The sequence below is a fragment of the Trachemys scripta genome, chromosome 5, assembly GCF_013100865.1.
Source record: "Trachemys scripta elegans isolate TJP31775 chromosome 5, CAS_Tse_1.0, whole genome shotgun sequence".
Taxonomy (NCBI): domain Eukaryota; kingdom Metazoa; phylum Chordata; order Testudines; family Emydidae; genus Trachemys; species Trachemys scripta.
In genome coordinates, this window is record NC_048302.1 from 124,904,897 (window position 1) to 124,921,109 (window position 16,213).

Here is a 16,213-nt window from a genome sequence, read left to right on the forward strand (position 1 = left end):
GAACACCTTTTCAATAGTGATAGGAACCCCTTGTTTTAGATGGGCAATCAAGGAGGAAAAGCTCCCTTAGTTGTTGTAGAGCAAGTAAACTTCATGACCTCTTCCTCTTCCAAATGCAGAGATTGTGAGATTGTTGTCATCAAACCTGTGTGAGATCATATCGATACTGTCAGCTTCAACTTCTGTGGACTCTTGTCTTATGCTCTCTGACTGTCCCCTGAAGCAGAGTTTGGGCTAGACATGAGTGGGGAAACCAATGGGAGCATAACTTCAGAGGCAGCCAGGCTGTTAGGGGAATAAGTTGTGCAGAGGCATGGGGCTATCCTTCTAATGTACTAGAGCTCTTCTGATACCCTGAAATGTGCAGAATTTCCCATTGAATCCTGGGACATCCACAGGCTAGGAGGGCCACTTTCCCAACTAAACCACCCAATCTGGATGAAATGATTAGAGGAACTTCAGTGGCCTTGATGCCACGGATGCTATGCTTACTTTTGCCTACACTATGGATTTTTACACAGAAGGCTACAGTTTGGCTCAAAATATTCTGTATACATTTTTATTGCATGATTAATAGAACAAAATAGTCTAACCTGCACTAGGAGGCAAACATTCCATTGTTAGCTTTTTCATTGACAATAGTAGCTCTTTTTTTTCCTTGCAGCGCACGGTGTCTCAGGAAATGAAATATTACTGCCGCTTGATATGTAGAAAAACTATAACTCTATATTGGTTGATGGTCAGCTTTGCATGGACATACCAGACTGAGAGAGGAAGCTGTGGACCCTTTAGAATTTGGTTTGGTTTAGATAATGAAGCTGATCTGAGAAGCAGAATGCTCCAATCAAGCACCCACATGCCATGTATAAAGCATGTTTTGAAAAGTTACCATTAATACTAGAAACAGACCCATTTGTGATGAACTCCAGATGATTCCACAGATATTAATATGAAAATCTGGAAGTAATTCAGAGATTCTTGCACTGTTAAAGAAATTGTGACACACTTTGGAACTAGCAAAAATGAAAATGATTCATAGCATCTTTCCTAAGTGGGATTTTTTTAAACATTTATTTTGCAGTGGCTTTAAGTACAAGCCAGTTAGGTAACAACATCAATTTTAATAAACAAATGTTTGTAGACAAAGTTTGAAATGGAAAACATCTGCAGAACAGCATCAAAAGAAAAATATTTGAGAGCTTTCCCTCAACCCCTCCCAAAAGGGATTTTAAATTTTTATTTTAATTTTTTACTCTTGAACTGTAAAATGTTTGAGTGTTGGGCAGACAAATGGCTAATATTGGCCTCAGTTCAGTAAAGATCTGCAAGAAAGAAAGTATTGTGACTTTTTTTTATTGTTTTACCTGACATATGTTATTTCTCTCACATCACTCAAGCAAAACTCTCATTGGCCTTCAGAGGACATTTGACTGAACAAAGCCTTTAGGAGAGGGAATGAGAGAATATCCTTGGCCCTCTTCTATCATGGCACTGTTGCCAGATGCTGCTGGGGGTGCAGTGTGAAGCAGCCCCCAGGGTACCCGAGGATCTGACCATACATCGCAAGGAGCAATCCTGCAGCCAAAAGGGAGGGAACAGAGAAACTAAGAGGTCTTTTCCATCTCTAATATATTGGATTCCATGATTCATTCTGCTAAATGCTGGGAAACTTTTCACAGTTCGAAATCTTTCCATTGTCATCAGGTGAGTGCATGCTGAAAAAGTATCCATAAGCCAAAATGATCTTGCTCAGCCAACTTTTGCATGGAGGAAGGAGTAAAACGGACAAAATAACAGTAAATGCAGACCTCTGCCTTATGTCAGAAATAGGGCGATTTTAAATTAACTTTCCTTTCTCCTCTTTTGCATAGTTGTGCTTTTCCTGTATTTTCACAAATAGGGAATATCTGAACACAATTAGTTGAACTTTGGCACAGGGCTGAAAAGTTACATAGGTTGGCAAGTGTCATAGTAAACAAAGATGGAAAAGCCCCAGGAAGATATCTTGTCAATCCTCTGCCAATGCAGGATTGTTCCCTACAGTATATTTTCTAATGCTAGTCCAATTTTCCACAGACCAAGTAATCAGCCTTTTAGTTCCAATGAAATCTAAAAAGAAAAGTATTTAATGTCAAATTTTTAGAACATATGTGTAGCTCTCTAGATGAAATTTTCATTTCATATTTTTTCCCCTCTGGAAGTTAGTAGTATGTATGTCTGAGTTTCTAAATCAAACACTACTTTTTAATTTACACATTTTGAAAAGTAAATTAACTTACTTATGCAGCATAAAGTAAGCACTGTTATATTGCTAGCAAATTAGACTTCACATAACCACCAATAGCCCAGTTCTAGAATATTTTATCTTCATTGGAAACTGCCTTAGAAGTTTTGGAAATTTCTTAGCCCTTTCTTAGAAGTGTTGTGTCTTAGAAGAAGAGGAGGCCTCTTTGAAAATATTCAGACAAGATAGGGTTTCCTCTGGAGATTGTCAGTAGGGGCTCCTGAAATAAATTTGACAATTTTCATAATCTCTTCTTTGCAACTTCTTTTTCTATCATACATGTACTTTTTCTGTGGTCTAAACCAGCGGTTCTCAACCAGGGGTACGGAGCCACCTGGGAGGGCCATGAGCAGGCTTCCGAGGGTCCGCCAAGCAGGGCCAGCAATAGATTCTCTGGGGCCCAGGACAGAAAGCCAAAGCCCCACTGCATAGGGTTGAAGTCTGGGGATCTGAGCCCCTCCACTCAGGGCTGAAGGTGAAGCCTAAGATATGTAGCTTCATGGGGGAGGCCTGTAGCATGGGGCTTTGGGCAGTTGCCCTACTTCCTACTCCTAATGCCAGCCCTGGCTTTTATATGCAGAAAAACAGTTGTTTTGACACAGGTGGGCCGTGGAGTTTTTATAGCATGTTGGGGGGGGGCCTCAGAAAGAAAAAGGTTGAGAACCTCTGGTCTACGTTATACAAGTAATATGAGCCAACAAGAGGGGAGGGGGCAGTAAAGCTTGCATTGGATGTGTGGGTCAAGAGACACAAAGGGGCCAGAGATGGTGCCCAGATTCTAGGCTGGAATGACAGGGAGGTTGGTGGGATGATCAATGGTGACAAAGTAGGGAGGGCTGGGAGGAGAGTACCAGTTACTTCAGAGAAAGGTGCAAGGATCTCTATAATAGAAAATTGTGGAATAACCTATGCATGAAGGAAGTGTCTCTAACCTCTGTAACACTGGTCTACAATTTTTGAGAAGTCGTCTGCTTCAGAGATAAAATGTGTTATTTATTATGTATTTTGATGTGTTGAATTCAAATATGACAATTAAAACAACTGATTGGCTACTGTTTCTAAGATATTTAAGTTTTTACATTTTATGTCTATATATATTGGGTAGATAGTAGAGTTTTAATCATAAATTGTAAACCTAGCTCTTTTCATGTGTTTATGGTTGCTTTACATGATAATATTTCACCTGTCCTGTTTATGTAGCACTTTAAAAATCAGCAAAAGGGTTCTATAAATAAAATTTATAATGAAACAAAAGGCAAAAAGCTATTATGTACATAGTTTAGTCCTATTCAGTGTCTGCTCAGCACTTCTTGGCTTGTCTCTTGTATTCATTAAATGGAGCATCTCTTGTCACTGTCCAGCAATAGTCTGCACGCACTGATGGGCTCCATTTGCTCTGATAGCGTTTCTCCATTGTTGCAATGTCCCGGTGAAATCGCTCGCCGTGCTCGTCGCTCACTGCTCCACAGTTTGGTGGAAAAAAATCTGGATGAGAGTGTAAAAAATGTATCTTTAGTGACATGTTGCAACCAAGGCTTTTGTATACCTTGAGGAAGTTTTCCACCAACAACCTGTAGTTGTCTGCCTTGTTGTTTCCGAGAAAATTTATTGCCACTAACTGGAAGGCTTTCCATGCCGTCTTTTCCTTGCCACGCAGTGCATGGTCAAATGCATCATCTTGAAGAAGTTCATGAATCTGAGGATCAACAAAGACATCTTCCTTTATCTTAGCTTCCCTTAACCTTGGAAATTTTCCACAGAGGTACTTGAAAGCTGCTTGTGTTTTGTCAATGGCCTTGACAAAGTTCTTCATCAGACCCAGCTTGATGTGTAAGGGTGGTAACAAAATCTTCCTTGATTCAACAAGTGGTGGATGCTGAACACTTTTCCTCCCAGGCTCCAATGACTGTCGGAGTGGCCAATCTTTCTTGATGTAGTGGGAATGTCTTGCATGACTATCCCATTCGCAGAGAAAACAGCAGTACTTTGTGTATCCAGTCTGCAGACCAAGCAAGAGAGCAACAACCTTCAAATCGCCACAAAGCTGCCACTGATGTTGGTCATAGCTTATGCACCTCAAAAGGTTGTTTCATGTTGTCATAGGTTTTCTTCCTATGGACTGCATGACCAACTGGAATTGATGGCAAAATATTGCCATTATGCAGTAAAACAGCTTTAAGACTCGTCTTCGATGAATCAATGAACAGTCTCCACTCATCTGGATCGTGAATGATGTTGAGGGCTGCCATCACACCATCGATGTTGCTGCAGGCTACAAGATCACCTTCCATGAAGAAGAATGGGACAAGATCCTTTTGACGGTCACGGAACATGAAAACCCTAACATCACCTGCCAGGAGATTCCACTGCTGTAGTCTGGAGCCCAACAGCTCTGCCTTACTCTTGGGTAGTTCCAAATCCCTGACAAGGTCATTCAGTTCACCTTGTGTTATGAGGTGTGGTTCAGAGGAGGAGGATGGGAGAAAATGTGGGTCCTATGACATTGATGGTTCAGGACCAGAAGTTTCATCCTCTTCCTCTTCCTTATCTGACTCAAGTGAGAATGATTCTGGTGCATCAGGAACCGGCAGTCCTTCGCTGTAGGGTACTGGGCATATAGCTGATGGAATGTTTGGATAATGCACAGTCCACTTTTTCTTCTTTGACACACCTTTCCCAACTGGAGGCACCATGCAGAAGTAACAATTGCTGGTATGATCTGTTGGCTCTCTCCAAATCATTGGCACTGCAAAAGGCATAGATTTCCTTTTTCTGTTCAACCACTGGCGAAGATTTGTTGCACAAGTGTTGCAGCATATGTGTGGGGCCCACCTCTTGTCCTGATCTCCAATTTTGCAGCCAAAATAAAGGTGATAGGCTTTCTTAACCATAGTGGTTATACTGCGCTTTTGTGATGCAAAAGTCACTTCACCACAAACATAGCAGAAGTTATCTGCACTGTTCACACAAGTACGAGGCATCTCTGCTCACTTTGGCTAAACAGAAATGTGTCCCTTTGCAAAATCAAACACTGACAAATAAGAGAGCATGACACTGTATGATTTCTAGAGCTGATATAGGGCAATTTGTTCAGCAGAGTGATGTAAGCTTCGTTATGATTGCATCATCCATGACTTCTAGGAATAACATAACGCAATTCATATCATGTATGATGCAATACCAGCTTCAGATTGCATCATTCATTGTTTTGCCTAAAAAGCAAGTACTGTCCAAACCCAGTCATAGATTTATTCATAGATCCAGTCAAAGATGTATTTTAGTCATTTCTGGTTTAAATTGAGATCCCTTCCCTTTATAACTCACTTATCCTCCGCCATTCCCAAGTCAAGGGTCGTATATACTGACCCAATAGCATATCTTGAAAACTAGAGCCAATCAACAATTTTAAGCATCATTTTCGTTCTCAGTGACCCAGAATTAGTAAAGTTTGACTACATTTATTTTAGAAGCATTTTGGCTGTAGAGCAGTGTAATTAGTGGCTGATTTATGTTGTGAGGATTTATAGCCCTTACATAAGTCATCCTACCCAGTGTAACCAGGGATAGTCTCATTATCGTTATAAAAGTCTAATCCTGTTCTCAATCCTGCTAAATTCTTAATCTCAATGATATCTTGTGGCAGTGAATTCCTCAGGTTAATGTAAATAAATCTCTTATCAGTTAACTTTCTGCCTTTCAGTTTCATTGGATGCCTCCTTGTTATAGTATTATGAGACAGTAAGTAGGAGCACCAGATTTACCTTCTCTACACCATTAAATGACAACGTTTTATCTTATCTACTCTCTAAATTAAATCTTCATGCTTTTAATCTCTCATCATACAGTAGTCTTCATGCTTCTAATCCAGGGGTTCTCAAACTGGGGGTTGGGAACCCTCAGGGGGTCAATAGGTTACTACATGGGGAGTCGCGAGCTGTCAGCCTCCACCCCAAACCCTGTTTTGCCTCCAGCATTTATAATGGTGTTAAATGTATAAAAAAGTGTTTAATTGATAAGGGGTGGGTTGCACTCAGAGGCTTGTTATGTGAAAGGGGTCACCAGTACAAAAGTTTGAGAACCACTGTTCTAATAATTTTCACTACCTACCTATTGCTGCCATTCCTTTTCTGAGATTTGGTGACCAGATCTGAACACAATATTCTAGGTGAGGGGATATCATCAATTTATATATTGCCATTATAATGTTCTTATTTTCTATACCAGGGATTGGCAACCTTGTTTACCTGCCATGTCCACAGGTTTGGCCGATCGCGGCTCCCACTGACTGCGGTTCGCCGTCCCAGGCCAATGGGGGCGGCGGGAAGTGGCGCGGGCCAAGGGATGTGCTGGCCACCGCTTCCCGCCGCCCGCATTGGCCTGGAGCGGCGAACCGCGGCCAGTGGGAGTCGCGATTGGCTGAACCTGCAGACGCGGCAGGTAAACAAACCAGCCCGGCCTGCCAGGGTGCTTACCGTGGCGGGCCGCGGGCCAAAGGTTGCCAATCCCTGTTCTATACCATTCTTTATGCATCCTTATTGTTTGGTTTGATCGTGTGTGTTTTTTTTTTTTTTAACCCATCACTCTGCATTGAACAGAAGTTTATTGAGCTGTCCACATAACATGAGTCTTTTCTCTGAACTGAAATAATTAATTTAGAACTCAAGGTATATGAGTAAGTCAAATGATGCCTTTCAATGTGTAATACTTTGCCTTTGTCAGCAGTGAATTTCATCTGCCGTTGTGCAATTAGTTTTGCCAATTCCCTCACAGTCTTTAATCTCAGTTCTGTCATCTGCACATTTTGCCGCCTCCTCGTTCATCCCTCTTTCCAGGATCATTAAAAATATCTTTAGATTAGTCCAAGGATAGATCCTTTGGACTTGCAGCTATATTTACACAAAAAGAATGTGCATCTCCATTGTTATGTTGTTAGAAAACATCCACATCTTTACTGAAGATAAACTCAAACTTACTGTAATGTCTAATAATATAGAATGGTACAACAACGAAAACCAAAATATTGCTATACACCTCTTAAACATACTTCTAACAAGTAATTTATAAAATCTTTATAGTGTTTAAAAAAAAGGCAATTATGCCACAATGAAAAACAGTTAAGGGTCAGTGAAACTTTCTAAAAAGCTCAGAGATTTCTGTCTAAAGATACTCATGCTGAGTTACACTTCCATATTTATTACTGTGTGTGACATACCAGTATACTGTTTGTATGTGAATATTCTTTCTGTCGAGCAACTCTGGAAAGTCAGAAAAGGCAGCAAATCTTAGCGTAAATCTCTCTTGATTGTTCTTGATTTCTCAGAAATCTAATATAGAGGAGCCCTGCTGTGTTGAACTTTGCCACAGTGAATTCCCTAGGATCGTAAACTTTTTCCTCAAGGTCTACTACCTTTCAGTCTATCCCACCAAATCATAATCGCTTTGTAATGAGATACTGTTAGAGTGAGGAATCATTGGCAACATAGCCTCCTTGTCCAAGGAGTAATGGACAAATTACTCCTTAATCAAGTTTTACCATCTGTTCCATTCCCATTTAAGACTGCAAGAGGAACATATTTTACAATTACATCAGTAAAAAAATTAAATGATTGGAGTACACAGTATGGATTATACATATTCATTTAAACAGTATAACATGTAATGGTGATGTTTTCTCCTTGCTCTGGGCATTTATGAAGGAGAACAGTTAATTTCTGACACAATACATTTGGAGTTATTTTGATGCATTAAGTACATGAGAGACTTTTTTCTCTCTCTAGGTTTCATTGGATGTACATCTTTGTATCAGAGCATCCTGGCGGGATCCTGGAAGCAAAGCTTAGCTTGTTCTACAACATGTGGAGGATTAAAAGATATCAGAGGCATTAAAAACTGACAACTGTAATTTTAATATGCCAGGTAAATGGAGCTATTTTGTATCACTTTCTAAAGTTGTTAACAGTTATGCCATCACCATGATTTACAGAAAAAGGACCTGCAGTAGCTATTTAGAGGGAAAACAACGATTTTTCCTGCAAACTCATGCCCTGGTAAATTACAATAAAGACTGATAGAGCAGCAATTAAATGAAAAAAAATCCAGTGGCATCATTAAAGTGTGCAGTTAGGGGAAAACTTTGTGATAAATATGGCAAGTAAATCCTTTCCCTTCCATTCTCTCTTTCCACTGTTTCTTCCCCTCCAGGCTTTTAAAAAATTGTTTCAATATTTTAATTGCTATACAACATATACAAAATCTCTTTGCTGCTGTCTTTGAGTTCAAAACAAATTACTACCTGCAGCAATAATGTACAGCAGATTTATCTCTTCACAGTTGCATTTGATCAGGAGAGCATCACTAGAACCAGTCTAAGACCAGTTGTTCTACTTTCCATGAAGGTTCTCTTTTCTGATCAAAAAGATTGGGCCAGATTCTGAACTTGGTTACTTTGGTGTAGGTTGATTGAAGTCAGGTGAAACTAAGATCCAGATTCGTATTATTGTAGCAACTAGGAGCCCTAGTCAAAATTACGACCCCCATTGTGCTAGGTGCTGTACAAACAGTCTAGTCTGCTGTCTGTTAATTACCAATTCTGCCTAAGTGTTTAGTTATAACAGATTTAATGCCACCTTTGTAGTGTTATAAGGGACTGACATCAACCATTTGCAAGGGGGGTGCTCTTCTGATGGTTTTAGGGGGCACTGACTCTAGAATGACTGACTCAGTCATATAAAGAATAGAAGTGGCAGGCTTAGCAGAACAAGACAAAATACATTAGAGAGAGAGATTTGTGGCAACCATGAAAACCTGTAATAGAAATGGAAAAGTGGAAAGACAATCAAACCAAAATATACAGAAGCTGATTGCTGGATCATTTCTACAATTTTTTTCTTACTGAAGACGGATTTTAAAGGATGCTCAATATGAGCTATTTTCAATATCTTATGGACCTACTTTTGGCTAGTACCTTTCCCCTCAATATACATAAGTACTTTTCTTGGGCGGTTTGTTTGTTTGTTTTTTGGAAGAGAGGTGCCACAGGGGCTTATGCTTTTAGCTTAGAGAAGGCAAGTTAGAATAAGTGAGTCCTGTGCTTGGCAAAGTCTGTGATGGTCCTTAGATCTTGTAGGAGTTTGTTCCACAGTCTCAGACGATCCCCGAGAAAACTGTCTCCTGTGTAGACAAACTTTATCCTTATGATAGAAAATTTCACTGTGTCATAGGAGTGGCATTGTCGACCACGGTCTTCATCCCAGAACAAAACCCTTTCAAACATCCCTTTCAAAACGAAATCTCCTGAGCCCAATTATTCAATTATTTTCTTTCTGTAAATCACCTTTATGTTTCAGTCTGGGTCCCACAGACCCCCACCAGTTGAGGCTTCCTGACTATTTGAAGTGTTCGGAGGTTTGGCTTGTTAGTAGTCTGAGGAGAGATGGATTAGTGGGCAGAATACAGATGAGGTGGTTAAAAGTTCATGATAAATACATTTTATCATTTTGTTCTATAATTTATAACATGGATCATGGATATAACCACTGTTTTTTTGGTGGGGGGGGGACATGTACATACACCTGGGGTATCTATAGATGTGGGTTGTTTATGTATGGGTTCTGTAGTAAAAACGAATTGAACAGTTGTAACTGTCTCTTAGTGGTAGCTGACATTTTGCTGATATAGTAATGAATCAGCCTAGGGTCTCCTGTTTGGAAGTAGATAGCCTGATATAGGAAATGCATCCCACAACTGGAATGAATGGAAAAATCAGAAACTTTCAAAATCTTAAAAAGTTCAATTTTTTTTTTTTTTAAGAAACTTGTTTTATTTAACAGTGGTTTAACTGTATAACCTTGTTTATTTTGCTGAAATGAAGATTTTCTTCTAGTGAAGAAATCAAACTTCTTCCTTCGTCGATTTTGTATTTAGGAGGTGATAACATTTGGGCCATAGCTGTTCTTTACTGTGTCTCTTGGGAGTTCAAACTCTGGAATGAAACCAGAGCTGCAGCTGTGGCAGTAACCGTGAGGCTTTTCTAATGAGAAACATCTTGCTGTTTTTTCCCCTTCAGGGTAAACTTGTGCTCTACTCACAAAAATAAAGACTCCAAATCATGGTTAGGCCACAATCTACTGAAATCTTTCATTTGGATCAAAGAATGTATCCTTAAATTGGACTTAATGACAACTTTTTTGTGGGGGGGGATGCTAGGCTATGAATATTACGTTTGTATGTTGAGATGCCTCTTGTAGAAGAATATCATCTTTCGTCTATTCTGTGTGTTAATCCCCAAACCACCTATGAAATAGAAATGTTGTTTTTAAAAAACAGTATTCTATACAAATACATCCTCTTCTTATACAAATTGTAGCTATTTAAATAAGTTGATTTATTGGGGAAAAAAGTTTAAATTCTTCAGATTTAGCTTTGCGATTAAAAAATTGGTTAATTTTCCACAGAGTTTGAAAACCACATACTGTTTCATTAATTCCAATGCATCCATTGATGGGTTAATTTTGTGTATTTGGAATTCTAGACATAATTTTGCTTTGGCAGCTGTATTTACTCCAGTAGGCTAATTGCTGGGAATCCCAGTTGTTAAGATGAGTTTATGATGTGTTAGCAAAAACTAAAAAAAAAAAAAAAACCCAACAACAGACAACTACACACTTTGTTTTCAGGACAAAATTTATATTTACTTGCATTTTTTTTTCAGTGATGTTGAACTATTAGAACACAGAAGAATTCACTTAAAAGAATATTGTTTTGTTATAAAATACTACTTTTTAACATTTATTTTGTACTACAATTTACTTAATATTTCTGTCTATAATACAGCTAAATGCAGTGAACAAGGTAAACCTAAGGTAATAGTCTATTTTTGTGGGTTCTTATATTGCCCTCATCACCATATTATCTGAACATCTTCCAGAACAGCATTAAGCAACATGACTAACATTTGTGATCATTCTCTCTCACGTCTTATCTTATACCACAAACCTAAATTCTGATATTAGGGGCTCAATCTTTTAGGCAAAGGCATAAAAATAGCAAGTGGCTGGAAGATGAAGTTAGAAACATTCAAAGTGGAAATAAGATGCAACTTTTTAACCATGTTAATCTGACTTATTTTTCCAGTTCTACAGACATCAAGAAGGCTCAGGTGTTTAATGCCTATTCTGTTTGTCTTCACTAAAAAGGTAAATTGTGACCAGATATTTAACACAATTATTATTAACATCAAGGGGAAAGGAAAGCAAGCCAAAATAGAGAAAGAACAGGTTAAAGAATATTTAGATAAATTAGATGTATTCAAGTCAGCATGGCCTGATGAAATGCACCCTATGGTACTTAAAGAAGCAGCTGAAACGATCTCAGATCCATAAATGATTACCTTTGAGAATTCATGGAGGATAGGTGAGGTCCCAGAGGACTGAGCAAACATAGTACCTATCTTTAGAAAGGGGAACGCAAAGGACCTGGGGAATTATATATCAGTCGATACCTGGAAAGATACTGGAACAAATTATTAAACAATCAGTTTTTAAGCTCCGACCTAGAGGATAATAGGGTTATAAAAAATAGCTAACATGAATTTGCCAAGAAAAGTCATGCCAAACCAACCTAATTTCCTTCTTTGATGGGGTTACTGGCCTAGTGGATAAGGGGAAGCTGTAGAGGTGATATCTTAATTTTTAGTTAGGCTTTTGACACTGTTCCATGTGATATTTTCATATGCAAACTAGGGAAACATGGTCTAGATGAAATTACTAAAAGGTAGATGCACATGACTGATCGAAAGATCATACTAAAAGAGTAGTTATTAATGGTTTGCTGTCAAACTGAGAGGATGTGTCTAGTGGGATCCCACGGGGCTTTGGTACTAGTCAATATTTTTATGACTTGAATGATGGAGTCGAGATTATGCATATAAAATTTGTGGATGATACCAAGCTAGGAGATGTTGCAAGCACTCTGGAGGGCAGGATTAGAATTCAAAATAACCCTGACCAATTGGAAAAGAGATCTGAAATCAACAAGATGAAAATCAATAAAGACAAATGCAAAGTACTACAGTTGGGAAAGAAAAATCAAACTCACAACTACAAACTGTCTAGGCAGTAGTACTGCTGAAAAAGGATCTGGGAGCTATAGTGGATCACAAATCGAATACGAGTCAACAATGTGATGCAGTTACTAAAAAGGCTGAAAACATTGTGGAGTGTACTAATGGGAATGTCTTAAAACAAGGGAGATAATTGTCCTGCTTTACCCAGCATTGGTGAGGGCTCCACTGTAGTAATGTGTTCAGTTATAGGTGCCACACTTTAGGAAAGATGTGGACAAATTGAAAAAAGCGACACACATGTTAAGTTTTAGAAAATCTGGCCTATGAGGAAAGGCTAAAACACCTGGTCATGTTTATTCTTAAGGAAAGAAGATCGTGGAGGCACCTGATTAGCCTTTACCTATATTAAGGCCCGTTATAAAGAGGACAGTGACCAGTTGTTCTCCATGTCCACTGAAGATTGGACAACAAGTAATCAGATTAATCTGCAGGAAGAAGAGTTGGGTTAGGTATTAGGAAAAACTATATGGATAGTTAAGCATTGGAATAAGCTTCTAAGTCAGATTGTGGAATCTCCATCATTGCGGGCTTTAAGAACAGGTTAGAGCAGTGGCCAGACGACGATCCACGGAGGACCGTGGCGGCGGAAGAGCATCCACCGAAATGCCGTCGACAAGCGGCAATGTCAATAGGTGTCGCCGCCAACAAGCAGCGTCATCCAGAGGCGTCACTGCTGAAATGTCTCTGTCGACACCTCTGGATGACGCTGCTTGTCGGCAGCATTTTGGCGGATGCTCATCCACCGGCCAGTACGCAGGCGCACTTAGACTTAGACTTAGCCATGGCGCCTGCAGGCACCGCGTTGGGGACCCCTGGGTTAGAGAAACAGCCTTCAGGGATGGTCTAGGTATACTTCGTCCTGCCTCAGTGCAGCGGGCTGGACTAGCTGACCTCTAAAGGTCCTTTCCACCCGCACATTTCTATGATTCTGTGAACATATGTCAGTGAGGCTATAAATAAGTTCAGATATAAATCTAAGGAAAGGGAGCAGTCTCTTGAAATGTACAGTCACATTTTGGAAGCAGTTTGGTGTAGCAGTTTTTACATGGGACCATAAGTCAGAAATTCTAGGTTTTATTAGCTGATATACCCTTGATTAGCAAGACATACTAGAATTTATTATCAAAAGATGGACATGCAACTGATTGCTTAATTAGCACAGACAATTATAACTTCATTAGCAAATCATGCATGCAATTTTAGGCTTTGGCCTATATTTAATCAAGATTTATGTATGCATAAACTGTCTCTAGGTACTTATATTGCCCCCATTACTCAATCTAATGCATTTATCCTCACAACGTGCTTCTGAGATAGGGAAGTACTAACATCTTAATTTTACTCAAGTTATTGAGGTTGAGTATTCTGTAAAGTTCAATGAACCTGGAGCTAAGGCCCAGAGATTAAGGGCTACATTCCCAAAGGTGTTTAGGCACCTAATGGGACTTTCAAAAGCATTTAAGCAGGTTAAATGACCACTTCCCATAAAAATCAATTAAATCAACCTGTTTAGGCACTTTTGAAAATTCACCTAGGCACCTAGCTGCATCTTCAGGTACCTAAATACCTTTGAGAATCTGGCCCTAAATCTGTGATGGAAGACTGATGTTTGATTCTTTGATCTAAGACCCAGGCTGAAACCCTAACCACTGTACCATCTTTCCACTCTACTGCTCTTTAAAACATTGGATTACTCCCCAAGAAGGGGAGTGGGGTTTTCGTTTCCTTGTCTACAAAGCTAAGTCTTTTAGAAACCGTGTTAGAGAAGGTCAGGCCTAGTAGCTGGAGCTTGGGATGGGGGGTCAGAACCAGAATCAGGAGCCCAATGTGCTTTTGGAACAAGGCTGGACCAGGAGCAGGACTGGAGCAAGAGCAAAGCTGGAGCCGGCTAGGGCTTGTGGCGTCTGTTACCACTAACAAGCATGGGACAATTCCAGACCAGGAAGTGATGTTCAGCAGACTGAGCTGCTGTTTCTTCTGTGAGGCTTATATACCTGCCCTGAGAGTCACCAGGCCAGCTCTTGACTTGTGGATTGGCTAGAGTGTAGCCTAGGAATGACACATCAACACATGTGGCTTAATCAGGCTCTAGTTGCTTTTAAGAACAGCTTATCACCTTACAAGGCCTGCCAATGTGTGTGGGTTTGTTTTGTTTTTTTGGTCTGAAAAGATGTGGGTGGGTTGACTATAATATCTTCCCCCAACCAGGTGGAAAGGAAGGGTTAACATTCTAATTAAATAATGGATTTATTAGATGCCATAGAAATCTTAGTCTGCTTTGAAGAACACAAAAACAGCAAACACATGTCCAACTTTGAAAATCTGGTCCTACCTTAGGAGTCTTATAGCAAATATTCTGATTTTCTAGGAACTAGATTTGAGAGGAAACAAGTGATTCTTCTCTCCTCTACTTTCTTGCTTTCCACCCACTCTTTTGCCTCTCTTTCTTGCTTTTTAAATAGTTTATTGTTCGAGAAAATGGAAACTAAAAATGTCATCTTCTGTTTCTGAATTTATGTGAGTCAGATTAAATTAAATGTAAACCTACTCATATGTGATGAGTTGAAAGAGACTGAGATTATAAAGAGGAAAACTGCCTCAGAATAAAAGGGTGAATACTTCAAGGACCTCAAATAATTAGGAGAGAGCAAAGCTGATTATTTCATGCTATCACATTAACTCATGTCAACATTCTAATTTAATGACAACTTGCAAGAGATGTCACACATCAATGTGAATTACTGTGTCAGCGGAACAAAATTTCTAACCTGAATAATGGATCATGTTGTGTCACCTCACCAATGTATCTGTTCCAGAATCTACAGATATAATACTGGTTTCAGAGTAGCAGCCGTGTTAGTCTGTATCCGCAAAAAGAACAGGAGTACTTGTGGCACCTTAGAGACTAACAAATTTATTATATTATATATATAATACTGTGTGTATGAAATAAACATTGTATTTTTTAACATTGTAAAGACAAAATCAAGCACGTATCTCTGAGTTATCTGCTGCAGCAGTATGAATGCCATTAGGTTTCCCCCTCACCCACCCACTTCCTCAGACACATTGGTTAATATTGACATATGGAAATAATGGCTATATGTCAGTATCTACTCACGAGACCTCAGAAGAAGAATTTATAGCTGAAAACAACATTGAGTTTACAGCAGTGCCCTAATAAACTTTTCATGCACCGGAATATCATGCCAGGATTTTAGACATAGAGGATACAAACAGCAGATGCTGAAGTACTTAAATTAAAATCATAGCATAGATCTTCAGCAGATGAATACAAAGTATCTAGAGGGATTTTAGAAGTAAAAAATAATTTCCTTCTCTAGTTATATCAAATTTTTCTTGTTTCTATTTCAAAGCCCGCAGTTATGATCCCAATTACCATTACTAGGAGTTTACACTATCTTGCTATGTTCCTTCATGCAAGGATTTTTTTTAACTGACAGCCTTTTCTACTTTTTGCTTTGCTAAATATAAACTACTGGCATTATACCAGTATTTTAATATACATTTTCTACCGAGAATACATATAATGATGACTTGCACAAAATAGCATGGCTAACATGGGAGATATGCTTACATCAACTCTAGAAAATTAATCTCTTTCTAGAGATTTTCCAGATGCCACAATGATTTCTGATATCATTAGAAGTTTCTCCAATGCCCGTTAGTCAGAATGTATAAATTAGAGCAGATGGGATTTTAAAATTGTTTCCCCTTAGTGTTTTCTCGGAAAGTTACAGAACACCTCACCCATTCTTTTAGGGTAAGTACAATAGTTAATATGC

General features: G+C 39.1%; 1 protein-coding gene across 2 annotated transcripts in view; it reads left to right on the forward strand.

Annotated features, from left to right (window-relative positions):
* SPON2 (spondin 2) overlaps nt 1-16,213 on the forward strand; it is a 61,427-nt gene that overhangs the window by 16,695 nt on the left and 28,519 nt on the right. Inside the window, exons 1-2 of one of the 2 annotated variants that reach the window (XM_034772608.1) lie at nt 718-1,704; nt 8,062-8,200. The gene's annotated coding sequence lies outside the window, so the exon portion shown is untranslated. Of the gene's footprint in view, nt 1-717; nt 1,705-8,061; nt 8,201-16,213 lie in introns of those variants that run through there. The other variant, XM_034772609.1, reaches the window with a different exon arrangement.